This window comes from Schistocerca cancellata, chromosome 3 (genome assembly GCF_023864275.1).
Source record: "Schistocerca cancellata isolate TAMUIC-IGC-003103 chromosome 3, iqSchCanc2.1, whole genome shotgun sequence".
In the NCBI taxonomy this organism is placed as follows: Eukaryota; Metazoa; Arthropoda; class Insecta; order Orthoptera; family Acrididae; genus Schistocerca; species Schistocerca cancellata.
Window position 1 is genome coordinate 519,911,503 of NC_064628.1, and position 27,948 is coordinate 519,939,450.

The 27,948-nt window shown below is 46.2% G+C and overlaps 2 protein-coding genes and 1 non-coding gene across 3 annotated transcripts in view; 1 reads left to right on the top strand and 2 right to left on the bottom strand.

The window, feature by feature from the left end:
• The window catches only part of LOC126175331 (GTP-binding protein Di-Ras1), a 1,524,693-nt gene that overhangs the window by 918,654 nt on the left and 578,091 nt on the right, over positions 1-27,948 (bottom strand). The gene's annotated exons all lie outside the window — the stretch shown is intronic.
• LOC126175330 (pancreatic lipase-related protein 2-like) overlaps positions 1-27,948 on the top strand; it is a 379,377-nt gene that overhangs the window by 262,259 nt on the left and 89,170 nt on the right. The gene's annotated exons all lie outside the window — the stretch shown is intronic.
• On the bottom strand, positions 13,707-13,789 carry Trnak-uuu (transfer RNA lysine (anticodon UUU)). The gene has a single exon. It is a non-coding gene; the product is annotated as a tRNA-Lys (tRNA).

Here is a 27,948-nt window from a genome sequence, read left to right on the forward strand (position 1 = left end):
CTTTAAACTAAATTGGAAACGGAACTGCCTAAAATTAGCAATTAATGTATTATGAAGGCAGATACATAGTGAACATAGTGTAGACATTAGATTTGTGGAATACCAACGCCGGTGCTGTCGAGCAGGGAGAACCTCAGAAAGACATTCAGCCTCTCGGCTCTCGGTAACATTTGTGTTTCCGCTGATACTTGATTCATTTGCATAGGGCCGTAGTCCAAGACATAATTCTCTGCCTAACGTTTCGTATTCCACTGCTTGAGACTTCATCAGGAGCTTTTACGACTTAGTTACAGTCTCAAATAAGCTCAGCGATTCTTACTGTTTATACGTATCCACGCAACAGTCGGCTCATGACGTCGTTAAACCGGTGTTTAGAACGTGGAATCGCTCAGATATTTGTTATGCGGCTTGAAGTGGGAAAGAATTGGCGCAGTTTCTTTTATTTAGACGTATGGCCCTGAAACTTATCTAACAAACGGAGGACTGAAAGAAACTGTGAAAAACAAACCGACTTTTCGCATCTACACTGGGCGTCACATGAAAGACTTAACGAACAATATTTATTTGGCTGACTGCAGCTACACACAGTAAAAGTTACATGGTAAATATCTACCGAAACACCAGATAGAATGCATCTGACTAGATTTACGCGCAAATCCGGTAAATTTATACTGACGGAAAGAAATCACAACACCAAGAAGAAGTTGTGCGACATAAACAAAATTTGGTGTTTCTAAGTGGAACGTCAATGTCTATGGAATGTAAACGTGCGGTGTGGTATAGTGAACTACTAGTTCATAGGCCAGTTAGTCGTAGACGGAACATTGAATATGCAGAAGTATCGCAGCCTCCTAACAGACCATCTTCCACAGATGCTAGAAGAGGTTCCTCTGCAGACGAACCTGTGGTACGAACATGATGGCTGTCAAGCCCATAGTGCAGGAAGAACTACAGCCTGTCAACACGAATTGTTTCCAAATCGTTGGATTGGACGCAGACGACCTGTACCTTGGCCGCCCCGTTCCTCGGTTTTGGCGTCTGTAAACCTTTTTCTGTGAGGTAAGCTGAAAGACGCTGTCTACAAGGACGTGTTAACTACACCCGATGATAAGCAACGCATATTACTGCAACCTGCCCGGACATTTCCGTTGAAATGCTAGCACGTGTGCAGCAGTCTTCCCATACAACACTGAAAGCATGTATAGCCGCTGCCGGTAGTCATTTTATCGGTAGCACTCTGCATTTCCGGAATATTTGCGGTGCAAGTTTTAGGTGATTCATATTGTTTACCATATGGGTACCCAACTTTATTGGAATGACTGTATGCAGCAGTTACCAGTTTTAGTATCACGACTAGGCTTCAGCAGCTGGTACTGGTACTATGACGTAGGACTGAAACGCAAGCGTCAGTGTGCATTACAGCTGCAGACAGTCAACATGGGTCATGGCAAGGGGAGCCGGGCTTTACTCGTGCACTGTTTCATCAAAATAACAGCAATAGTACTACTGATCTCCGCGAGTATCAACGCATTGAAGAAATACGGAGTAGTCCTCTTTCCGCACTGGAGTTGAAGAACATCATTTGGAAATTCAAATTAAGGGCGATTTGGGAATTGCTTCTGGGAGAGGCCGATGGCCAACTGCGCCACAAATTGTTGAAGACCTCACTGTTTCTATGGCTGAGAATGCTACACGTAATGCGCACACGGTGGGGGTTGAAAATGATCATAGCGAGAGAAGTAGCGAGCAATGTGCCTGAGATGTTGCGGGTGGCGGTAGAACAATCCATAGTGCGGTTCCATGCTGTCGTGGGTGCAGGTGGTCGTCGCTCTGAATAACCTTTTTGACCTGGAACGTAAACATGGTAAGCAATTAACAAACGTTACCCTCATACGTGGAGATTAAAATTTGGTCTTTGTATTGTATTGTATGTTAACCGGGGGTCTAGGAACGACGGAGTAGCTCCGTCCCCTTCGCAGCGGCAGTGGTCCAGAACTCCACGACGACTACCGCAGTCCACTTCACCCTTCCGCCTCCTCACACCGAATCACTCTTTCAGAGTTATTGTGCGATTCGGCCCCTTGTGGACACCTCCAGGGGACGTGTAACACTAGACGAGTGTAATCCCTATATTTGCGTGGTGGAGTAATGGTGGTGTACGCGTACGTGGAGAACTTGTTTGTGCAGCAATCGCCGACATAGTGTAGTTGAGGCGGAATAAAGGGAACCAGCCTGCATTCGCCGAAGCAGATGGAAAACCGCCTAAAAACCATCCACAGACTGGCCGACTCACCGGACCTCGGCACAAGTCCGCCGGGCGGATTCGTGCCGGGAACCAGTCGCTCCTTCTCGATCTGGAAAGCTGTGCGTTAGACCGCACGGCTAACCGGGCGGGCAAATTTGGTCTTACAATGGTTACTATTATTTCTGTTCCGCATGTCCTTACAAATGTTTCTACAATGTTTCACTGTCCTACGATCACTCCTTTTTGGTAAGGTCCGTTTCAAGTAGCGAAAGTTTAATGATAACCACCCTATACCTACGAGTATATTAGATGCGAAACATCTTAAATCATAAAATACTGATCGTTTCTATGTTTTGTAGATAATGTAATTTCTCACAAAAAAACGGATGTGTGATTTGACGAAGTTCACATGAATTGTGCACTTGTTTCTGCTGTGAGATGGACTGAGGTAGCTTCTTTTTCCAACATTAATTCTAGTACCTAGGTCCTGGGACCTCACGATTTTATCTGCAAGTCTGACGAGTGAGCGATCGCTTTTTTTCGACAGCTCAAGAGGTCTTCTTATGTACGATGCATGAAGCCTGGTAGACAGACAGCAACACGTTTTGAGCGCCACAGTTTGCATCTCGGCCTGCTTGTTGTGTCGCACAATGTAGTCTGTGGTACGCTAGGGTTGCGTTGAAAGGTAGCAAGCGAGTGAGTGGTCAGCTGGCTGCAGTCCCGCGCCCTCGTATTTGACAACAGAAGCAGAGTTTCACGGTTCACAGCATTGGTCAGTCTCTCTGCACTCAGCGAATACCCGTCGCCGGTGAAAGAGAAGCCCCTTTGTAAGCACGGATAATGCGCTACCTGTGTCCTGCTATCGCCGGGACCTCATCTGGCCAGTGGCAAGCACTGTCTTTGTCACACGCTGACTTTCCACCTCAGAGGCTCCATTGTACAAGCTATCACGCGGAGCTCCAAATTCTGCCACTTCTATTGTGGATTTTCAGACGCCCAATAGTAACCGTTACAGTTATCTAAATCCTTTCTGATCAATACCTGAGCCACAATATTTCATCCATAAAATGCGAGGGATTTTGAAAAACTTCAGGTTCCTTGTGAAAGGAAATTGTAATAATAGAAAGTACCCGAATTTATGTGACAGCGTGTAAACGAGTGTTATAGTGCGGAAGTCACGCTGTAACTCAGGATGCCACGTACGTTGTATTGAATTTCTGTTTTTAGATCTTAAAACGTTTCGCTGTACCATGTGGAATTGATAGTTGTGACACGTTTCACGAACTGAAGCAGCGGTAAGCCTTTCATGCCAGAAAAGTTAGTATCGAACTTCCTTCGAAGTATACGTAGACCTTGTAACAAATTCATTACGTCAATATTACAAAATTGTCCAGCTTTAACTATCAGACTGCCACAGGCCATCAGGCAGTACGATATGACATCTGATGTGTGTGACATCGTATGTATCGTGCAGCCGTGCGATGTCACTTTTAAGACAGATTGTGTCTGAAAAGGAAGAGGGATAACAGGGTGGGCACAATCAATCTGATGTTGTAGGGACATAATCGTTATACATGCACAATTAATAATATAAGCGGCGATCAAAAAGTTTAAGTTTGAGGGCGTTGCTGTAGAGTACATGCAACTTAGCGTAACTCTGACGAGGGTATATAAGCACCGACATGAGGGTAAGGCATTCGTGCTTTTCCAACGGGCAAGCGGTAAATGCGGAAGTGTGAACTATGGAAATTTTATTACCAAATGCGTCCAAATATGACCAAAGTGCTGTTATTCTTTTCTTGGCTGCCGAAGGACAAACAATGGTAGACATGTATCTAAGACCGAAGAATGTGTATGGGAAACTGCATCATGAAACGTATGTCCCCATATTGCAAATGTCGTAACGTAAAAGTTATGCCAACTCAAGTGGCAGACACTCGACAATCCTGATCTCTACCCGTGTGATTACCAAGACTTCGGTTCCTTAAAAAAGGCCTTGAAGCGTCAACGATTCCGGTCGGACGAGGATAAGCAGCAGGCAGTTACGGAGTTCTTCACGCAGCAGGACACGGTGTTGTACCAAACGCTTATCTTCAATACGTGCGTCGCTGGGATGTTTGCCTCAATGTTCACTGCAGTTTTGCCTGATTGGTATACAGATTTCGGACTGCACAGTCTTAGAACGGAAACTTTTTGACCGCCCCTTATAATGATAATGGAACATTCTATGAGTTACATTTTGCATTGCAGCTGGAAAATGCATAGCTGAATTGCTTTTTGAGACCCGAGGACGGTCTGATTCTGGACCGAAATCGATTGTCTTCAATAAATATAAGGTGATACAGCTGTGTATTGTAACTAGCAATTTCCGCACAAAATATTCCACGATTTCGTCGAGCTCCCCTCCTCTCCACAAAATTGTTAAACGTATAAGCCTTTGGGCCAGTCAGGAAACAAGAGCAAAAAGTCGATGTTGCCTCTCGCCATTCCTCTGTTCTTGCTTCAGCACTCCTGTCCGGTGCTGCCCACTGGCAGGACTTCGAGAACCCTGCGTGCTGCCCTGCCGCCCTCATGGCGAAATTTGACGCCAGACTCACCTTGTCAGCTGAGATCGACACACGTAGAAGGGTTAGGGAGAGCCCATGAATACCAGGCTGAAGAAAAACCCATTTCCTTTCTGAACCGGAAACGAGCCCAGGTGACTACAGTATTGGACGGCCAGGAAATGATTAGTTACACTGTCATCTTTCTTCGGCATACCCTCAGTCCGTAGTACTGTACTAATTAGACAGTTCATTCTATTCATCTTCACTTTCACTGAGGACAACGATGTCAGCAGGAGAATCTTATCATCGATATTCTTTCATCTTGAATTTTAATCCTGCTTCTGAACCTTTCTTCCTTTCTGTTATTACCTCTTCGATGTGCAAGCTAAATAATATGGTTGAAAGAGTGCATCCTCGCTTTGCAGCCTTTTTCATCTGCGAAAATGGCTCTTGATTTTCCATTCTCATTGTTCCCTCTTAGTTTTTATAAATACTGTGTAGTACCAAACTTTACCTACTGCTCCTATTTTTTCAGAATTTAGAACATTTTGCACCATTTTACATTGCGAACGCTTTTCTTAGGTCGACGAGTCCTATGAACGTGTCTTGACTGATTGATTGAACGCGATTATGGATGTCTTGATTTTTGTTGAGTCTACTAACAAAAATGGTTCAAATGGCTCTGAACACTATGGGACTTAACTTCTGAGGTCATCAGTCCCCTAGAACTTAGAACTACTTAAACCTAGCTAACCTAAGGACATCACACACATTCATGCCCGAGGCAGGATTCAAACCTGCGACCGCAGCAGTTGCGCGGTTCCAGACTGTAGCGCCTAGAACCGCTCGGCCACCCCGGCCGGCACTCTATTAACAAAAGCAATGCCAGAACCAGAGATCTGCAGATTGAGGATCTTGCTCGTTCGTACTCATTCGAGGTGGCCGCACTTGGACGTGGCGTATTCGAGTAAGGATGCTAGGAGCGGGCAGGCTGTTGTCGAACAAGGTGCTGTGGTTTGCGGAGGGCAGAGGCAGCCCAGTCTGGGCGAACTCTCCGCTCTGACGTTGTGGCTGAAGTTACCAGGCTCTGTGTGTCTGCTGGCTGGCGACTCTTCTGCTACATTCCCACCACCTAGTGGAACTAAAGTCGTATCATTTAAGTAGCGCATACGCGTACTTTCCTGCGTCTACAACAAGGAAAAATTGGAAACGGTGAAAAGTCTTGCAGACCACGTCAGTTGTTGCGTAAAACGGCCACGTCAGTTAACTGTTGCATGCGATCGCAGCCACCAATATGTATAGTCAGTCTGAACCATACTAAAACTTTTGCGGGTATACATTCATCATTTTTCCGTACATTTTCTGAGTTTACGAATAATCTTCTCTCTAGTAAGTCATGTTAAGAGTAATCCCAGCTTTTAAAATATCTTCTGTTTTGATAGCTACTCTTTTTTGTCGTTTTGTAATTAACCTGAAAATTATGTAATAGCGACGGTAGAAACTCTGGCTACTGCGTATGATCTAAATGTTACCAAAGACATATTTTGGACCATTTTGTTAATATGACTAACCTGTGGCGTTTCCATTCTACAGTTCCGTGGACAAAGCGAAAATACACTCCTGGAAATTGAAATAAGAACACCGTGAATTCATTGTCCCAGGAAGGGGAAACTTTATTGACACATTCCTGGGGTCAGATACATCACATGATCACACTGACAAGAACCACAGGCACATAGACACAGGCAACAGAGCATGCACAATGTCGGCACTAGTACAGTGTATATCCACCTTTCGCAGCAATGCAGGCTGCTATTCTCCCATGGAGAAGATCGTAGAGATGCTGGATGTAGTCCTGTGGAACGGCTTGCCATGCCATTTCCACCTGGCGCCTCAGTTGGACCAGCGTTCGTGCTGGACGTGCAGACCGCGTGAGACGACGCTTCATCCAGTCCCAAACATGCTCAATGGGGGACAGATCCGGAGATCTTGCTGGCCAGGGTAGTTGACTTACACCTTCTAGAGCACGTTGGGTGGCACGGGATACATGCGGACGTGCATTGTCCTGTTGGAACAGCAAGTTCCCTTGCCGGTCTAGGAATGGTAGAACGATGGGTTCGATGACGGTTTGGATGTACCGTGCACTATTCAGTGTCCCCTCGACGATCACCAGTGGTGTACGGCCAGTGTAGGAGATCGCTCCCCACACCATGATGCCGGGTGTTGGCCCTGTGTGCCTCTGCCGGTCTAGGAATGGTAGAACGATGGGTTCGATGACGGTTTGGATGTACCGTGCACTATTCAGTGTCCCCTCGACGATCACCAGTGGTGTACGGCCAGTGTAGGAGATCGCTCCCCACACCATGATGCCGGGTGTTGGCCCTGTGTGCCTCGGTCGTATGCAGTCCTGATTGTGGCGCTCACCTGCACGGCGCCAAACACGCATACGACCATCATTGGCACCAAGGCAGAAGCGACTCTCATCGCTGAAGACGACACGTCTCCATTCGTCCCTCCATTCACGCCTGTCGCGACACCACTGGAGGCGGGCTGCACGATGTTGGGGCGTGAGCGGAAGACGGCCTAACGGTGTGCGGGACCGTAGCCCAGCTTCATGGAGACGGTTGCGAATGGTCCTCGCCGATACCCCATGAGCAACAGTGTCCCTAATTTGCTGGGAAGTGGCGGTGCGGTCCCCTACGGCACTGCGTAGGATCCTACGGTCTTGGCGTGCATCCGTGCGTCGCTGCGGTCCGGTCCCAGGTCGACGGGCACGTGCACCTTCCGCCGACCACTGGCGACAACATCGATGTACTGTGGAGACCTCACGCCCCACGTGTTGAGCAATTCCGTGGTACGTCCACCCGGCCTCCCGCATGCCCACTATACGCCCTCGCTCAAAGTCCGTCAACTGCACATACGGTTCACGTCCACGCTGTCGCGGCATGCTACCAGTGTTAAAGACTGCGATGGAGCTCCGTATGCCACGGCAAACTGGCTGACACTGACGGCGGCGGTGCACAAATGCTGCGCAGCTAGCGCCATTCGACGGCCAACACCGCGGTTCCTGGTGTGTCCGCTGTGCCGTGCGTGTGATCATTGCTTGTACAGCCCTCTCGCAGTGTCCGGAGCAAGTATGGTGGGTCTGACACACCGGTGTCAATGTGTTCTTTTTTCCATTTCTAGGAGTGTATATCCCCCAGGCGAAAACGAAGAAATTGAACGAAGCAAATATGATTAAGGCTATTCGAGCAATCAGTAATAAAACTGCATGGACACTGAAGGATGCTAAAGTATTTAACTTTCCATGATCGATGATACACGCATATAGCGAAGCTGAAGTTTCTTCTTCAAATTAATTTCACAATAAATAGGAAGGAAACTTTTTTTATCTGTATAGTTGGCAAAGAAATAAGTGTCTTATCTGCTTCACTCATTGCAGGAACTGTATAGCTTCACAGGTGCTGACCTATCTCGAATAGCTTACCAGTTAGCAAAAACGGATAGTCTACAACAGCCGTTTAAGAAGGGAGAAGCAAGAAGAGCTTGGCTGGATCTAGTTTTGTAACGTTTTAAGAAATGGTCTAGAGTTAATTTTGTTTATGATACAGAGTGTGGTATACTACAAGAGCGTAATAGATGTTTCTCCAGTGCAATTGGTCATAGCCGAGGCAAATTCGTTTATATTTGTCGTTCTCTGAAAGTGGACGATTAATATCACAAGACAGCCTGACATAGACCAGCATTATTCGTTTTTCTCTCCTGCAGTGGGTGACACTATGCTAAACCCTCGCGAAATCCATCGGCTTATGATCACGGCATTGACACCTTTCGATAACCCGTATTTAATTATGAAGGAAGACAGATACCAGTCTCACTACCATTTCAAATTCTCTTTTCTTCTTTTAGATATATTTCACTCACAGTAATGTACGAGTATGATATAAAAGGTAGTGATCGGTAAGCTCTACACGATCATACTTTTTCAAAGCGAAATGTGTAAATCAATGACTGCTGTGCATTACGGAAAGACAAATGGTTTATTAAGAAGCCACGATTTCACACTACTATATGTAAAAAAAAAAACAGTTTTTTTAGTCATGCATTTTTGTCAAAGTTGATTGAGAAACTTTATGGAACTAAAATGAAAATTACTTTCTTTGCATCGGGAAAGTAAAGCTTTGATGTAAAAATAAGTTCATAAAAGATGTGACATAGTCTTATGTACCTGCAAATGTTTTTACAGCGTGAAAATGGAAGAAGTTGTTATCTCCCATTTCCAGAGTGGAAAATTTGGAAATTTGTGATAAGTTCCTACGGGACCAACTGCTGAGGTCATCTAACTTAATCTAACTTAAACTAACTTACGCTAAGAACAAAACACACACACACACACACACACACACACACACACACACACACACATATGGCCGAGGGAGGACTCGAAACTTCGTCGGGGGAGCCGCGCGAACCGTGGCAAGTCACCCAGACCGCGTGGCTGTCCCGCGCCGCCCCAGAGTAGACAGTTGGTTTATTCGAGCATGGGATACTCGAAACAGCGTGACCAAAGTCGAAAGCAGTTGCCCCATGGGTGCAAAGCGACCACACTGACGTCCGCTGGACTTTAACGTAACTTCGTGCACTACATAATTAGAAGGAGTATACACGCCAGATGCGGACCTCTGGCCAGAAATGCCTGTCTGGTGCTGTTATCTTTCCTAAAGCCAAAATGAACATAATCTACCAGATCCTCGATTTACTTTTCTTGCCAACAACTTTGAAACATGAGCTATTAAGCTCTGAGGTTGCAGTGACCCAGAAAAGTTGCACATAGAAACCAAGTAGACAAATAACTCTACACACTTCATTAGTAATTGCATTAATACAGAACCTGCAATAGCCACATGGACTACCACTGGGTTAGCTGCCGGGAAACATAAAACATACTTCTGAATGTAATATGCACTGTTACCGTCCGGTAGTTTTGTTCAAAAATGTTCAAATGTGTGTGAATCCCTAAGGGACCAAACTGCTGAAATCATCGGTCCCTATACTTACAGACTACACAAACTAACTTATGCTGAGAACAACACACACACCCATGCCCGAGGGAGGACTCGATCCTCGGGCAGGAGGTGCCACGCAGTCCGTGACATTGCTCCTATAGCCGCACGACCACCCCGCGCAACAGTTTTGTTAATCGATGACACTTCTCAATTAGGTCTTCGTAATGAAACAGTCACTCTGAGTCTTAGTGTAATGTCTATGTGCAGACTAGCCACAAGTCGGACTCCCATCCGGCATTCACAAAGAAGTCTATTACAGTTTAGTCCTCAGAGGCCACAGTCAACAAGGCGAGCGCTCGTGGTTGACTGAGTGGCGGGTTAGGAGGACTATACTGGTGAAGTTGGAGAACAAGTCCGAGGCTGGAGTCGTCAGAGGCCGACGGCCGACGAGGCAAGACTGATAGGTTCGTTGGCTGGGACTGTTTGGTTCAGTGGCTGTGACTGGTTCGGTAGAAAAGACCGAACTGGCTAGCTACGGCCATGTGTTGACATAAATACTGTAATGGTGGATGGATACGGCACTGCCCACTTTCGGCTACGTGATCCAGCGGATGCGAGTAGCGCCGTGATTGTCTCACGTACTACTGGCGATGACACCGCTACCTCTTGGCGAAGTGACGCTGCTGGTCGCAGTTGCAGCTGCCATAGTTTCTATGACAACAAGCTGTTGCTGTTCTTCTTGTCCAGCACTGTTGTGTTTGGTTATCAATGACGCAGTGCCGGAAGGCCTGCGTTACTTCTGTTGCTACGCAAACTGTTACGCGCGTTCCCGAGGCCGACGAGAATGATAGGCAGCGGCGCGTACGTCACGAAGGTAGGCTTGAACTCGCTCGCCATCTCAGCTCAGCAGACAAAATGCGTTTCTAAATCTCTTAACTTGCACCTGGACGTGTACGTACTACCGAGAATTGCATCTGATACTGGAACCTGCTGTTATGAAGTCTTACTACAACAGTACTACAACAAAATTTAAGTTCAATTCTCGACATAAATGGTACAACGGATTGTTTGTAACATTTAGTCTCTTCTGCTTAACAGTCCTCATTTCATGAAAGATGTGGTGCCTTATGCAGCTGATGATCATTTTGACAGGATTTTAATTTTTTTGTACCCCAGTACAGCCGTAGCGAATTATTAGTACGCCTATGCACTTCCTATCATGTTAGGACTAATAACAATAAAATTCCATAATAATGGATTTCAGGAGAAGATGCAATTGTCGTTTGAACATACACAACCAGTTACGAGTTAACAGGTGTAGAAACGCAGTTTTTGTGCTGAGTTGAGCGAGTGAGTGAGCGAGCGAGCTCGACCTACCTTCGTGATGTACGCGCCGCGGCCTGTCTTTCTCGCAGGCCTCGGTGTGTTCCACAATGACGCGGCTTCGAAAGCCTCACGGTTCGGCAACACACAGAAACGACATGTATTGCTGGCAGCCTATCTGTCTGGGTACAGCAGTAGCTTTAGAGCTTATTTGCCCTTGGCAACGGCCTTCCCGATCTGGTAACACAGTTTCCCGTCAGATCACAGAAGCTAACAGCTGCTGCGCTTGGCTAGTACTTGGATCGGTGACCGTCCAGGTCTGCCGAGCGCTATTGGCAAGCGGGGTGCATTCAGCTATTGTGAGGCAAATTGAGCAAATATTAGATTGAGAGGTAGGGGCTCCGGTCACGGAAGCTGACAACTGACGGCAGAGCGGTGTGCTGACCATGTAGCCCTCCATATCCGCATCCTCTGACGCCTGTCGGCTGAATATGAAACGACGGTCGGTAGGTATGTCTTCCAAGGCGTCTTTGGACGGAATTATCTGCCCTTTCTATCTTTCGTATGAAATAATTAATACATTTGGGCAATCGAAGACTAGTCCTTTGACAATACGAAAAATGCACAGGTAGTTCTATAATTTGCGGTGGCGGTTTACAGGTTTACGTCGTAAATATCTACCAGCCTCCTCTGCAGATTCCAGTTTAATCCCGTTGTTCATATGCTGAACACTTCATGTCATGATCTGCAACGATGTCACAGACACAACCGTCGTCTTCATTTGTTTACTGTAGGAGGAAAGGGACAACCGAACCTACTATGTATTCCAAGATGTTACCAATACGTATGATGGACATTATTTCAATTAAATAAAGGTTATGTGGTCCAGAAATATTCAGACATTAGGGACGTTAATGAGATCTCTGCACAGACTATGAAGACTGTTACTCGACAGACAAATTTAAAAATAACCATTCTACCACTAGAAATCTGACATGTTATTCTCATCTGGTCAACATTTTCTCTGAGAAAATGTTCGATAGTATTCTTAAAATTTGGTATACCAGTCCATTACAATACGATTTCTAAGTTGGTCGGGCCCGCATCTCGTGGTCGTGCGGTAGCGTTCTCGCTTCCCACGCCCGGGTTCCCGGGTTCGATTCCCGGCGGGGTCAGGGATTTTCTCTGCCTCGTGATGGCTGGGTGTTGTGTGCTGTCCTTAGGTTAGTTAGGTTTAAGTAGTTCTAAGTTCTAGGGGACTGATGAGCATAGATGTTAAGTCCCATAGCGCTCAGAGCCATTTGAACCATTTCTAAGTTGGTCGAGGGGACAAGCTTTCCAATGTGAACTAACGTATTATAGATTTAATGGTGCATTGGATATGAAGCAGCCCAGTGTAGTAAAACAGTTAAAAATGGTTCAAATGGCTCTGAGCACTATGGGACTTAACATCTGAGGTCATCAGTCCCCTAGAACTTAGAACTACTTAAACCTAACTAACCTAAGGACATCACACACACCCATGCCCGAGGCAGGATTCGAACCTGCGACCGTAAAGTAAAACAGTGTTTCGCAGCTTGTTACAGGTGAAAATTCACCTAGAGAAGCAAGCCGCAGTTGCCGAGCGGTTCTAGGCACTTCAGTCCGGAAGCGCGCGACTGCCACTGGCGCAGGTTCGAATCCTGCCTCGGGCATGGATGTGTGTGATGTCCTTAGATTAGTTAGGTTTAAGTGGTTCTAAGTACTAGGGGACTGATGACCTCAGATGTTAAGTCCCATAATGCCCAGAGCCATTTGAACTATTTTCACCGAGAGAAGTGAAAACAGTATCGCGTGGGGTAGCCGTGCGGTTTGGGGCGCCTCGTTATGGTTCGCGCGGCTCCTCCCGTCGGAGGTTTGAGTCCTTTGTCGGCCATGGGTGTGTGTTTTGTTCTTAGCGTAAGTTAGTTTCAGTTAGATTAAGTAGTGTGTAAGCCTAGGGTCCGAGGACCTCAGCAGTTTTGTCCCATGGTACCTAACCACAAATTTCCAAAATTTTCAAGTGAACATTGTTTTGTCATCAACAAATGTTGTTGTTAAATACTTTTTGGGAAGAACAGGGTATTATTTAGGAAACGGTTAAATAGTTGCTCGTCCTTGATACGAAACATTATTGTACCATCCACGTGTGAGTTGAAGCATAACTGGGGACTATCGTTTGTTGTTGTTGTTGTTGATGTCTTCAGTCCGAAAAATGTTTTGATTCCGCTTAGGTAATGCTGTTTCATCATCTGTTGGTATTCCAAAACAACAGGAGGTCGGCATCGAAATAGCTCACTGCTTTCCTTACTTCATACTGTTAGCTTCCAACATACTGATAAAATGGCTAGGATGGAGTAATTTATCGTCAAATAATGGAGAGGTTATCTGCGCTTCAACCAGTGTTACGATATATATACTAAGATGTTATCTGTTCTTTCGGACATGTCGGAAAGAACAGATACCATCGGTGACCATGCAGCTCGTTAGAATAAAATTACAATGAAATGAACACCCTTAGCTGCTTACAGGCGTTGACACACGTCAACGTGGATTGATGAAAATGTGTGCCCCGACCGGGACTCGAACCCGGGACCTCCTGCTTAAATGGCAGACGCTCTATCCATCTGAGCCACCGACGACACAGAGGCTAGTGCGACTGCAGGGATTTATCTCTGGCACGCCTCCCGCGACACACACATTCTCAACGTATTGTCCCACACTACATTCGTAGTGCTCCCGCCCATTATACTCATTACTCGCGATGCGTTGCCGATTTCCGTAAGAGTTCGGGCACTGTTTGTGCATTCGCACAGAGGAAGAAGATGGTCAAGTGGCCGGTGAGCCTTAACATATATATACTAAGATGGTATCTGTTCTTTCGGACATGTCTTGGGAATCAGTCACATAGTTTTTTGAATATTTATTCCTTTTGAATGGCGAAAATTTCATTCAAAACGGTCTACATGATTATGGTACCCAGCGAAACTAAAATCATTACAGTTGTGGTTGGTGTGTTGCACATCGCCATAATTTCCTCTTCTGTAGCAACGTGTTCAAAATTCCGAGAAAAATTGGAGTAAGCTGTAGGGAAAGACAGTTAATATGGATATGTACAAGATCCAAGACAGCGCCAATAAGACTGCAAGACCAAAAACATTGTGCCCGGTTTAAAGAGGGTGTTACATAGGGATGCATTCTTTCTATCCCTACTGGTCAGTCTACACATCGAAGAAGCAAAGACGGAAATAAAAGAAATATTCAAGAGCGTAATTAAAATTCAAGATGAAAGGATATCAAAGATAAGATTCGTTGATGACATTGCTATCCTGGGCGAAAATGAAGAAGAATTGCAGAATCTGTTGAATATAATGAATTGTCTAATGAGAACAGAATATGGATTGAGAGTAAATCGAAGAAAGACGAAAGGAATGAGACGTAGCAGAAATGAGAACAGCGGGAAACATCAGGATTGATGACCACGAAGTAGATGAAGTTAAGAAATTCTGCTATGTATGCAGTGAAGTAAACCATGACAGACGGAGCAAGGAGGACATAAAAAGCAGACTACAATTGGCAAAAATGGCATTCCTGGCCAAGAGACATTTACCGATATCAAACATAGGCCTTGTGCGAGGAAGAAATTTAGGAAAATGTACGTTTGGAGCACAGGGTTGTATAGCAGTGGAACGTGGACTATGGGGAAACTGGAGCAGAGGAGAATTGAAGCGCTTGTGATGTGGCGCTACAGAAGAATGCTGAAAATTAGGTGGTCTGATAAGATAATCAGTGATGATATTCTCCATGGAAACGGTGAAGAAAGGAACATACGGGACGGGCTGAGAAGAAGGGATAGGATGACAGGGCATGTATCACCTTCATGGTACTAGAGGGAGCTGTAGAGGGTAAAAATTCTAGGGGAAGACGGAGAATTGAATACATCCAACAAATAACTAAGTATGTAGGGTGTAAGTGGTGTTCTGAAATGAGGAGGTTAACACAGGGGAGGAATTCGTGGCGGGCCTCATCAAACCAGTCAGAAGACTGATGACTCAAGAAACTACCCCTACATCTGAGACTAGCAGACACAATGAATATTCTGTATTATTTGATATACATACTCCTCTGTCAATTTCCCCTACAATTTTTGTCGTCACTGACTCTCTGTAGTACCAGGCATGTTTTCCCAGATATTTTAACACATACCGGTGTTTTGCCTGTACATCTTGTATACCAGGTGGAGTAGTTTTGTCTTGGCTGACTCTCTCAAATATATCAGTAGCTCTGACGAAATGGCGTCTGCTCCAGTTTAGTCTTTCAGTGCACTGTCAAATTCCTCTGGTAGTATCGTATCTCCCATCTCATCATTCAACCATACTGTACAGCTACAGGCCCTCGGGAAAAATAAAGGTTGAAGTTCGTGCTTGCTTTACTCCGTTCCTATATCACTATAATGCCTGCCACCGTCAACGAACCAGATAGCCGGTAGCGTAAACGCTCCCCATGCGTGGAGTGCCGTGCCTGGAAAGCAGAGGCACTCACGCCTGCGTCTGCAGCAGGGGCTACGGCGCCAGCGTGTGCCCGTCCGCCTCTCTGCTAACTGCCGGCTGAGCGGGCCGTTAGCTGGCGACACGGAAGACTCGCCATATCGTCATCATTAGGCAGCGCAGGGTCGCTTATGGCGGTCATTCCGGAGAGCCAGCGGCGGACGAGTCGGCGGGGGTGGCCTGGGCGGCGGGGACAGCCGTCCGCCCCAGCGACCTAGCATCCCAGCGGCAGGCCTGCAGCGACGCTGGCGGCGCCAAATGCGACGAGTGGTGGCAATTTCCTCAATGCGTCCTCCACTTCTGCACACTCCCACTGGAAGGACAGTGTGTCTTCCAAATTACTTCAAGAGTAGTTCAATGAGTGATGCAACACTTTTTTTCTGAAAGCAAGTTGTTTTTATTCACGATTCCAGTACGCCTCATTATTCCCCAATCTTTTCGCTATAAAACCTTTCTTTTCAGTATAATCTCTGTGCAATGCGACGGCCTTACGTCACCATAGTGGGAGGGCCTGTATTTCCGCGTGATACCACCACTCTACTGATGACATTTGAGCGAACGTCTTGTTGCATCAGTAACTTCCCTATCAACCATGTAGTGCTTCCCTTTGGAATGCATCCTTCACTGGGCCAAACAGATGGAAGTCAGAAGGTGCGAGATCCTGGCTGTAGGAAGGATGAGCAAGAGCAATCAAAATGATGTTTTGTGAGCCTTCTAGGATGTGCATAACTGTGTGACGGTTTATTTCGAATTTTTTGTGGCGACGAACACGCTGAAGCTCTTTCTTTAGCTTCATTTGAGTGGCAGAGTGCATTTCAGTGTTTATCGTTGCACCGTGAGGGAGTACATCAAACAGAACAATCCCTTAGAGTCCCAGACGCCAGTCGCTATGACTTTACCTGCTGAGGGTCTGGATTTGAACTTTTCCTTCGGAGGGCAGGTGATGTGGGGCCACTCCAAGGATTGCCGTCTTGTTTCCGGTTCGAAGTGGTGAACCTATGTTTCATCGCCTGTGATGATGTTCGACAAAACATTATCACGATCAGTCTCGTAACGCGCAAGCATTGCCGCGCAGAATGACCTCCGTTGCTCTTTTTGGTCTTCTTTTAGTCGGCGAAGAAACCAGTGGTCACACATCTTTGAGTACGTCAGCTGGTGGACAATTGTGTCAGCACTACCGACAGGGACGTCGAATTGAACAGCGAGGTGTTTCTTTCTGATCCGTCAGTCACCTCGACAGAGTGCCCGCACGTTCCAGCACTTACAGGAGTGTGCGGGCAGTTGGCACGCGGTTGATCGGACGGGTTTGCGCGACCTTGTTGTAAAGATGACACACGTCTCGCCCATGGACTTAACGCACTTTTGTTCAATGCCAGGTCTTAAAAGACACTCTATAAGCGTCTATGAATATTTTCGATGCTCTGATTTTCCGCCAAAAGAAACTCAGTGACAGCTCTCTTTTTGGAAATCACCTCCGTCACAGTCACATCTGTAAGTTTATGTACAGCGCTGCCACGTATCAGAACTTCATAAAATTATAGAGGCTAAAGAGGGAATATTCGACTTCGTCCCAAAACAAACTCTACGTTTTCTCAACCAAAATTTGCTACGGAAAAATGTGATGCATTACATATTGAATACCCCTTGTACTAACAAATACTACTGCTACTACCTGTGCGTTGTCCTTACCTGAAAACCCCGTGAAAATTTACCTGATAGATTCGGAGATTAGCGTGTTCAAACAGATACGACGGTTTTACAGTTTTATTATTAGTAAAGACGACCACATATTTACGTTTAAACAGAGTCACCCTGGCGACGAGCACATATACCTCAACAAGAGACCAGGTTGTTGACACCGTCACGGTAGAATGTTCGGCTTTGTTGACGGAGCAACAAGCTCACTTCTGCTTGCACCGCTTCATCATTGTCAAACTGAAGTCCACGAACGTGTTCTTTAGGCTTAGGAAGCAGATGAGAATCGGATGGGGCCAATTCGGTACAGTGTGGAGGATGATTGATGACAGTGAAGACAAGGCGTGAGGTCGAGCGCCGTGGCGCAGTCGTTACCACACTGGACTCGTATTCGGGAGGACGACGGTTCAAACCCGCGTCCGGCCATCCGTATTCAGGTTTCCCGCAATTTCGCTACACCGCTCCAGGAAAATGCGGGGATGGAATCCTTGGAAGGGCACGCCCGATATCCTTCCCCATTCTGCAAGAAATCCGAGTTTGTGCTCCGTCTCTACTGACCTCGATGTCGATGAGACGTTAAATCTAATCTTACTTCCTTTTCTTCATTCCAGTGCACGAGATAGCTACAGATGTCGCAGCGCTAGCATTTGGTCTGGCGTTGTCATGCTGAAGAAGGTGGTGCTGCATTTGCGGACGTACTCGAAGCTCGATTAAAGCGCGCTTTTTCCCACACCGCAACATAGTTACGGTACGCTCCGGCATGTCATACACTACAACTCGGGGCTCTCTACCGGTACAGGGCTGCAAATATACAGACATGACGAATAGAGATGTATAATGTCAATAAAGTTCGTTTTTATTTGAAAAACTTTAAGAGTTTTCACATAAAAACTCTGAGGCTCTACTTTGTCGTCGTATAACCACTGTCGTAGTAGGTTCGAACGAGAAGAAAGTTTCAAACTCATCAATAACTTTAATAACACTAGTGTCAAAGTGTAAATTTGAAATCAGTCAGTAGAAGATGTATTCCATCTGTGTGGAAGACAAACTATATGCCAGTCTTGAACTCGAAGCGAGCGCCTTGCCTTTGCCCTGCGATATCCTTACCAACTATCTGTTGACGACTCTCGTCTCTTCCCTCACAGCCTTTAGTCTACCAGTACGGCTCTCATACTGCTAAACTCTGTTTTATTAGTCTAGGTTGTGGCTAAGTTATTTCTCTGCGATAAGCATTATCTGAAGGGAAGTATCTGGACAGCTATTATTAGACATTAATACGAGATACATGATACTTTTATGACAGCTTGCACTGACCTGTGGGCACTTTCAGTGAGGTGTCTGACTGTCTGTGCAGGGATGACAGCCCATTATGCCTCAACAGCCGAAATCATAGAACGCTGTGATATAGGACTCTGGGGTCGGGAGCAAAATTGACGTTCTCTTATCCGGAAAGTGTTCCACTGTGTTCAGACAGAGACTCTGGTCAGGCCAGTCCATTTCAGGAATGTTATTGCCCATAAAGCAATGCCTCACATATGCTGCTTTATGACAGGGTACATTGTCATAGAGAGAAAAACATTCATCCTCTCAGAATTGTTCCTCTACAGTACTCAGTACACAGTGTTGTAAATTTTGTGAAGTTATCCGTCCTCATTTAGCACATTCTTAAGCACAATAATACCACACGTGAATCACCAAAAACACGCCCATACCGTAAAACCACTTTCTCCGTACTTCACTACTGGCACTACACATGATTGCAAGTAACGTTCTGCAGTCATTCGCCAAACTCAGAGCCTTCCATCGGATTGCCACAGAGGTCTGAATGATTCCTGATTCCGAATCACTCGATTCCAGTTATCTACTGTGCAGTGGCGTCGCTGTTTACAGCCCCTCAAGCATCGCTTAGCATTGAATACAGAAACGTGTGACATACGTGGTGCAGCTTCACCATTATACATTCCTTTATTAAATCTCTATGTACAGTCAATGTGGTAGCTCAACTGACGGTAGAACATTACTGTCCATGAGGGATTCCTTCCGCTGATTTCACGCTATGTTTTACAACCAATCTCCGCAATGCTCAACGGTCCCTGGTCAGTACGTGAGGTCTGGTTGTTCCTTCTTGTTTCCAGTTCACAATATCACCAGCAGTCGGCTTGGGTGGCTGTAGAAGAGTCGAAATGTCCCTTTTGCCTTTGCTACTCAGTAGACGTCTAATGATTAGTCCACGTTCGAAGCTACGGAGCTCCGGCGGCCGACCCATTTTGCTGTCACTGAGGGACGATCAAAAACTTTCTGTTCAAAGGCCGTAGAGTCCAAAATCGGTATGCTAATCAGGCAAAATCGCAGTGAGCATTGAGGCAATCATTCCTCAGACGCACAACTTGAAGACACTTGGTGAAAGACCGTGCCCTGCTGCGTGAAAGATTCAGTAACTGCCCGATGCACATCCTCGTCCGACATGAGACGCCGACCCTTCGAGGCTTTTCTTAGGGGATTGGAGAGATGACAATCGCATGGGGAGACGACTATAAGACGGGTGCTCGCGTTTCTCCCACTTGAGTTGACGTAGCTTCTGTTTTACGATATTTGCGATATGAGGACGTACGTCACCGTGAAGTAGCAGAACCCCGACTTGCAGTAATCAGAGCGTCACTTTTCCAGCTGTCTTTAGAATTTCTTGGGACGAGAGGATGGTGGATGACACTACCGCATCGTCGACGCTTTCGTCTCCGGTTCCCAGTGCCGGCACCAGCTTTCGTCGCCTGCAACGCACACACGTTGGTGAGACCCTAATGCCACACTGCTGCCCTTGCCTAAATGTCGGTGCTTGTGTAGCCGCGTCGGGGGTCGTACTACGCTGCGCATACGCTACAGAAACCCGCTCAAACGGATACTTTTTTCTCGCCTCTTATACAAAGCACTGCCAGCCTTAAATATTCCAATTTATTAGACTTGAAAAGTATGACGTCCAGTAGTTTATTGATTTACAAAGTAAGTATACTGCACGGGATTCAGGGTGTGGGTGGATCACGTGTCACTAAAGAAAGGAATACGCAGAGAAAGCGTCTATGGATACTATTGTTCGCAGAAGAGCTTCTGTGAAGTTTGGTAGGAGACGAGGTACTGGCAGAACTGGAGCTGTGAGGACGGGTCGTGAGTCGTGCTTGGGTAGCTCAGATGGAGCCGGCACTGTAGCTCAGCGTCTTCGGTCAGAGAGATGGCTGGCCTCTGTACTAAAAAACACTGAGTTAAAGGATCAACTACGAACTTGAACGGATGTGTGACATCCGCAAGGACGAAACACAACGATCAACATTGAGCAAAATAAAAAAAAGATGGTAGAGCACTTGCCCGTGAAGGGCAAAGTTACCGAGCTCGAGTCTCGGTCCGGCACACAGTTTTAATCTGCCAGGAAGTTTCAACTATTGTATAGTCTCACTGTGGAGCCGGGGTGGCCGAGCGGTTCTAGGCGCTACAGTCTGGAACCGCGCGACCGCTACGGTCGCAGGTTCGAATCCTGTCTCGGGCATGGATGTGTGTGATGTCCTTAGGTTAGTTAGGTTTAAGTAGTTCTAAGTTCTAGGGGACTGATGACCTCAGAAGTTGAGTCACATAGTGCTCAGAGCCATTTGTGGGCAATTATTATTTTTCTGAAGAGGAGTTGTAGGTAGTACTCGCAATCCACTGAGAATTGTTTCATCATTCTATACAAAAAAGGTGTTAAAGATAACCAGTACCAGTTGTCTCGCTGTCATTAGTTCGTTGTCACGTTAATGTGAAAATGGTTCAAATGGCTCTAAGCACTATGGGACTTAACATCTGAGGTCATCAGTCCCCTAGACTTAGAACTACTTAAACCTATCTAACCTAAGGACATCACACACATCCATGCCCGAGGCAGTATTCGAACCTGCGACCGTAGCAGCAGCGTGGTTCCGGACTGAAGCGCCTAGAACCGCTCCGCCAAAGCGGCCCTCCACGTTAATGTCACCACCCGTCAAAAGCCTGAATAAGCACATTTTTCAGCACGTACCGCGGCGAAGTGTGCGAGAAAAGTCAGTGAGGTTCTCTAAGGTACCGACGGGGATGTGACCAGCTGCGCTAGATTTCCGGGTCGAGGAAATACGGCGCGATACATCACGATCAAGGTGGCCCCACAGATTCTCTATTGCGCTTAAATCTGGGGAGTTTAGTGGCCAGGGGAGTGAGGTAAACTCATCCTGGTTCGAACAACGCACGTATACAACAAGTTATATGACACGCTGCATTGCCTGGTGGTAGATGTCAGTGTGCCGAGGAGAAACAAGCAAAATGTATGGGTGTTTATGATCCCCAAGGACACATGCATACTTGAATTGATCCATTGTTCCTTTCAGAGTGACGAGAGCATTGCTTTCAGACGTTTCATACCATACACGTCAACGACCATCTGTCCGATAGAGCATAAAACGTGTCCATCTGAAACGGCCACCTGTCGGCGCTCAGTGGATGTACATTTGAGGTACTGGTTTGCAAATTCCAGCCTTTGTCGCCATAGAACAGCAGTCAGCATGGGTGCATGAATGATGCGCCTGCTGCAGACACACATACGCAGCAACGTTCGCCGAACGGTCGTTGAACAGACATTATTGGTAACCCCTTGGTCCATCTGGGCGGTGAGTTACTCGACAGGTGCACGATTATTCGCCCGTTTAAACCTCCGCAGTCGCCGTTCAACCCTGTCATCTACGGCTCATGGGTCTATGGTTCACGGTACAGTACATTTCCCTCGGCGGTGGTTTTGGGTAGCGCCATCTCCCCGTCTACGGGGTACTTGAAACCACAGCGACACGCGAACAGTTTAAACGAAGCCTTTTAGGAAATGATTTCACCCATGGCCCAAAGACCTATGATAACGTCAGCTAAATCGCTCTGTTCCCGCATTAACACAGTTGTCCGCGCGCTCCTGATACGCTTTATACAGGGTGATTCAGGAGGAATGTCACATAATTTTTTAGGTGATTCTACGTGTGAATATAAACCGAAAATGTCCTGTGATAATGTGTGCGATATTCAATCTTTACGGACGTGCAGTGGTTTGAAGACTACAGCATCCACGAATGATTATGAAGGCAACTGTGAATATAATTTAGTGAAATGCTGTATAGGCACTGTGATGGACAGAATAACGGTGGGCCAGATGACTGATCATATCCTACAGAAGTGCTCAAAATGTCCCCCATCCATCTCAATACACTTGTCAATGCGTTGGAGGGTGTGTTGTGTTGCACATCGAAAATCATCTCGGCGGGCTTTCATGTGGGCAACAGCGTCGGTGATGCGAGCGACAAGTTCTTCACATGAATCGACTTTCATGACGTACACATCCCCTTTTAAGCAGCTCCATAAACAGAGGACTAATGGGGTTAGATCGGATGATCTGGAAGGCCAGTTAATGGGTCCTCCACACCCAATCCACCGTTGATGAAATGTGTTATTCAGATTATGGAATACTTATCTGGTTCAGTGAATCGGTGATCCATCATGTTGCGAGTACATTTCATGTCGTTGCTCTGGTGTCATGTCTTGCAAAAGTGCGCATCGCTTGAAGACTGCTCACTAACTTAAATCAGGATTGCACACTGGGTACCCATGCAGCTGTTGGCTTGGTTCGACGTCACAGTGCTGCCATCTGTTCAAGAACCGCCAAACCTCTTTAAAATGGGTCATCTGTCCCACTATAGCACGTACACAGCATTTCAGTAAGTAATATTCACAATAGCCTCTAGATTCATTCATAGATGTGTGTAGCCTTGAACCCGCTCCAGTTCCGTAACGATCGAAAATCGTACATATTACCATAGGACTTTTTCGGTTTATTTTCACATGTAGAATCATCTCACAAATTGTGTAACATTTCACGTGAATCATCCCGCATACTCACCATCGCCTGTGCTACCTCTTGCCGTCTGTGAGTGGAGTTCGAAGTTTAACATAGGCGGTGGTCACATTAAAGTGACTGGCTCGTGTAAAGCACCTAAAAGAACTAAGTATCATTTATCTTTGTTGTACTCAAAAATAAAAGTGTTCAGACAAAATTCTTTTTCATTCTAGACAGTTGGATGCTTATGTTGCTTATGGTTGACTTATATCCAATTACTATTGGGGTAATGGTCCCAGAAAGGTTGGGAAACACTGGTCAGTACAAGTGAAAGCGGAAACTTGGGGCGAATTTTAGCGTTCGCATCGAATCGTGATGGCGATAACACCGTAGAACACCGTAGTGAGAGGCATTTTGCGTACCCTCTTGAAACCTGTGCAATTTAGTCACAAGTGTGCAGCGTGATTTTCGTAGAGAATGCGGCACTGCATCTTCTCGTTGCCTCAGCGATGGAATGGCCGTAAGAGGTGTGCAGCTCTTGCGTTACAACACTGGCGTCCAAGGTCGCTTGCTGTCACGGTAACTTATTTTTTTCTGCATGTTGGTTTACGAAAGACGCTGGCTAAGTGACTCTCCTTGCAACAACTTTGCAAGAAGCGCGACGTTGCTGTGAATGCAGAAACTCGAGGTACGCAGGACTGTGGGACGGATTGTACTTTCGTTTGCACGCTTTTCCTGTAGAGAGAATACTGAATATTTGTGAAAGATGAACGAGAATTTTGACTCTAAACGCAATCGTATACCCCCACAGTGGTACGTGCATGCCTGTGGAAGAGAAACCCTGTTAAAATCGGATGGTTCTTTTGAAAATGAAACTTTAAAGCCCTATGCGTAAGTTAAAGTTTACCCCCGTTTCTGTCTTGTTTGAAGTGGAATATACATTCTTATAAACTCGGATTGGTGTTTTTGAAGCATCCCTTATTACAAGGCGTATTCGGAAGGTAACAGTCGTTCCCTCACACTCCTTGTTCTAAATCTCTGCAAAATAAGCTGCGCCCGTGACCTGTGAGGGCTGAAGAGTACGACTGGTATACTTTGACAACGCTCAAACCGGCTTATAAAGCGCACCGCAATATCTTCCCAGTATGCTACCAATTAGTATTTAGTCAACACTACGAAGTGCTTCCGCTTGTGAGCTGCACTCCGACATTCGTTTCTTCACAGAAAAACAACTAACCACTGTCGATGTGCATCAGGAGATAACCTTTGCGTGTAGGGAGAGCTGTATGCTCATTCACATTAGGGTGATACCTGGGCCTATCATTCGGATCCTGAGACAAAACATGAGAGAAAGCTGGCGAAGGTGTCTCAAAAAAGGTAAAGGTCACTCATCCGACAGGAAAAGTTATGGCACCCTTCTTTAGGGACTACCGGGGCGTCTTACTCGTTCACCACCTGATCGCAAGAACACAATGAATGCAGAGGGGTGTCTTAATGCCAAGCGGAATATGCGAACTGCCATCAAAAGTAAACGTCTTGGTCACTTACTTCATGACAATGCTCGGCCTCATGCAGCTCGAATGATCCAGGCGTAGCTCGGAAGGTATAGCTGGAAAATGTTCCTGCATCCTCAGTATTCACCAGATCTTGCCCCAAATGATTTTCATATGTTCCCCGAACCCATAGGTCATCTTGGGGTAAGCACTTCAACACCGATGATGAAATCTGGCTACGAGCACAGGACCAAACCCGGTGCAACAATGGTTTGGAAGAACTTGTGTCACGTAACCAAAAATGCTTGGAAAAACATGACAGCCCTGTACAAATGTAACAGAATTAATGTCAGTTGTCTCAGCATGATAAATTATGTGTAACTTTCTATAAAATGGGGGATGCACGAATGCAGCGTCATCTCTTGATGTCAAGGCAGTTCTGTCCTCCATCTAGGCTTTTATGGAATCACTGTTATTTACATGATCAGATGATTGCAGCTGTTAACCATTTTCAAGTGTGTACTGTTATATTCTTAAATTCACATCATCGTCCTTTGTGGGTTTAAGCAAATGCAGGTCTGTTACAGTATACAGAGACAAGAGCAACATATTATACTCGTCACCGCCTTAAGATTACTATTGCCAAGGTGACGTACCTACATGAACATAGAGCTAACAACAGTATGTTTGTGGAAACCTTTAAGAAAGGATATCGTGGAGAAAGGAGTGAGCCTCAGCCTAGGCGATTCTTTGCAGATAAAGAAAAAAAATCTGGAAAGTAGGAGAGTAGCGCTGATAAGAGAAATGCCGTGCGGGCGAGAGGGGCGGGGGTCATGAGTCGTGCATGGGAAATTCAGTCGGGAAGAGTACTGCACGCTAAAGGTGTCTCCGATTCGAATCACGATACGACACACAGTTTCAATCTACCAGAAAGTTTGAATTTAGCATCTGTTGATTCACACCGAATTTACTCCGCACTTTTCAAAGCACAGATTTCAATCAATCCAGAAAGGCACTGGCCCGTCTTGAGGAGTGATACATGTTGGTTCCGTTGTCTCTCATCCTGATGTAGAAGAGCTATAATCCTAGCATGCCTATTTTTTCTGCTGGTGAAGTTTCCAGCATCCTCGACTTGAACGGGAAGCACGCAGACAATTAGGTAAGTCGAGCTCGCTGCGTTTTGTTTCCGTCAGAATACTTTGATATACACTGTCGGAAAAAAAAGAACTGAAGTACCCAGAAAGTAACCAGAAAACCGGAACGGACGTCAATCTAATTTCCTACACGTACCTTCGGTGAGTATGTAAATGTTTAGATTTGCAACTCTCTGTGACAGGTGGAAGTTCATTGGTGGTGTTCCTGATTAGTGTTGGTACCAGGCCACGTAAAGTATGTAAGAACGTAATCAAGGTCAGATAATGGGTGGTAAGTGCAAAGAACACGGAGATGCCGCGAAATCCTGTGAGACAGTGTTATCAGCAAATGACGTGGTTTGAAAAGAACCTTACTGTAGGTCTCCATTTGGCTGACTGGTCGAATCGCGTATTATCCAGTTGTGTAGAGACGATTAGATTGTGACAGTGGCCCAGTGCTGGACTGCGTGGGAACGTGAGGAGAAGCACACTCGCAGTCAAGGTTCCAGTCGACCGTGTCTGACCATCACAAGGGAGCGTTGCCGTATTGTGCACCAGGCATACAGCAACCCTTTAACAGTGCCCCTGCCTTATGAGAACAAGTAATAGACTCCTTGCAAAATTCTGAGTACTCTCGCTCCATTGGTTGGAGATTAGCAGCAGGCTGCCGTTAATACCACAATACAAAATGTAGCATTTGGAGTGGTGTCGTGATCGGGAAGCGTGGACTGCTGATGAATGTCGTCGCATTGTGTTCAGCGATTCGACAGTTTTGCGCAGTCCTGAATGGTTCAAATGGCTCTAAGCGCTATGGGACTTAACGTCTGAGGTCATCTGACCCCCCGGACTTAGAGCTTCTTAAACCTAACTAACCTAAGGACATCACACACATCCATTTCCGAAGCAGGATTCGAAACTGCGACCGTAGCAGCAGCGCCTAGAATTGCTCGGACACAGCGGCCGGCTGTCCTGAATGACTGGCGTCGGTGAGCATAGGGCGACCTTGAGAGAGGTGCTACTGTTCCAGTCTTTTGGAGAGACACGCCATGAGTAATAGCCTGGCATTACGGCGTGATGAGCCGAGTAGTGTGGCTTCAGATGACGGCTGGTAGCCATTAATGAAACTCAAGCGGCGCAACAGTGCTTTACGGACATCCAGAGTACTCATGTTTTATTTCTCATGCGAAGGTATTCGACAGGACAGTGCTCGTCCATACAAGACACTTGTCCGTATGGACTGTCTACGTGATGTTGAGGTACTTCAGTGGCCAGCCAGATCCACAGATCTGTCCCCCATAGAACTTGTGAGGGATCATCTCTGGCGTCAACTCCGATCTATTGGCATATTAGGGATGTCGAGGACGGGTACAACAGTTGTGGGCTAGTTTGCCTCAAGAGAGGATACAACGGCTTTACGACACCTCTCGAAGCGAATCAGCGCATACATACAGGCCAGAGTGACCTGAAAACCACATTGATAAGCCGTCTCTACTGTCAAGTTCTTTGCAAGTTTGATTCGATTTTATAATTACTGCAGTAACATCACATTCCCTCTCCTTTCATTTGATTTCCTCCTCCCCGTCTCGGTGCTTCAACTGTTTTCCCAGGTGGTGTATTTGCGTACAATTCTCGTCAGGAAGTGTTGTGGTTATGTGTGGGTCAGGTGGATTCCAAACGAGGAACAGAAGCGAAAAGTTTACGATTTATCTTTGATAGCATGGGAACAGAACGTCCTATTTCATACAGTGGATTTCCCAAAAGAATTTCTCCCTGCATCATTCCTTCAACAAGGTCTCCCACTTCTGCTACTGTGTTGATTCTTCCTCGCTACTGGCCAAACTGCCGGAAAGATATAACTTTCCTCCCTTTCTAGCTCTAAATGTAGAAAAATGTAAGCAAATCCGGATGAGTGGGAAAAACAAACCGGTAATGTTTGGATACAGCATTATTATTGTCCTGTTCGATACAGTCACGTCGTTTAAATATCTAGGCGTAACGTTGCAAAGCGGCATGAAAAAGAACGGGCATGTGAGGACTGTGGGAGGAAAGGTGAATGGTCAACATCGGTTTAATGGG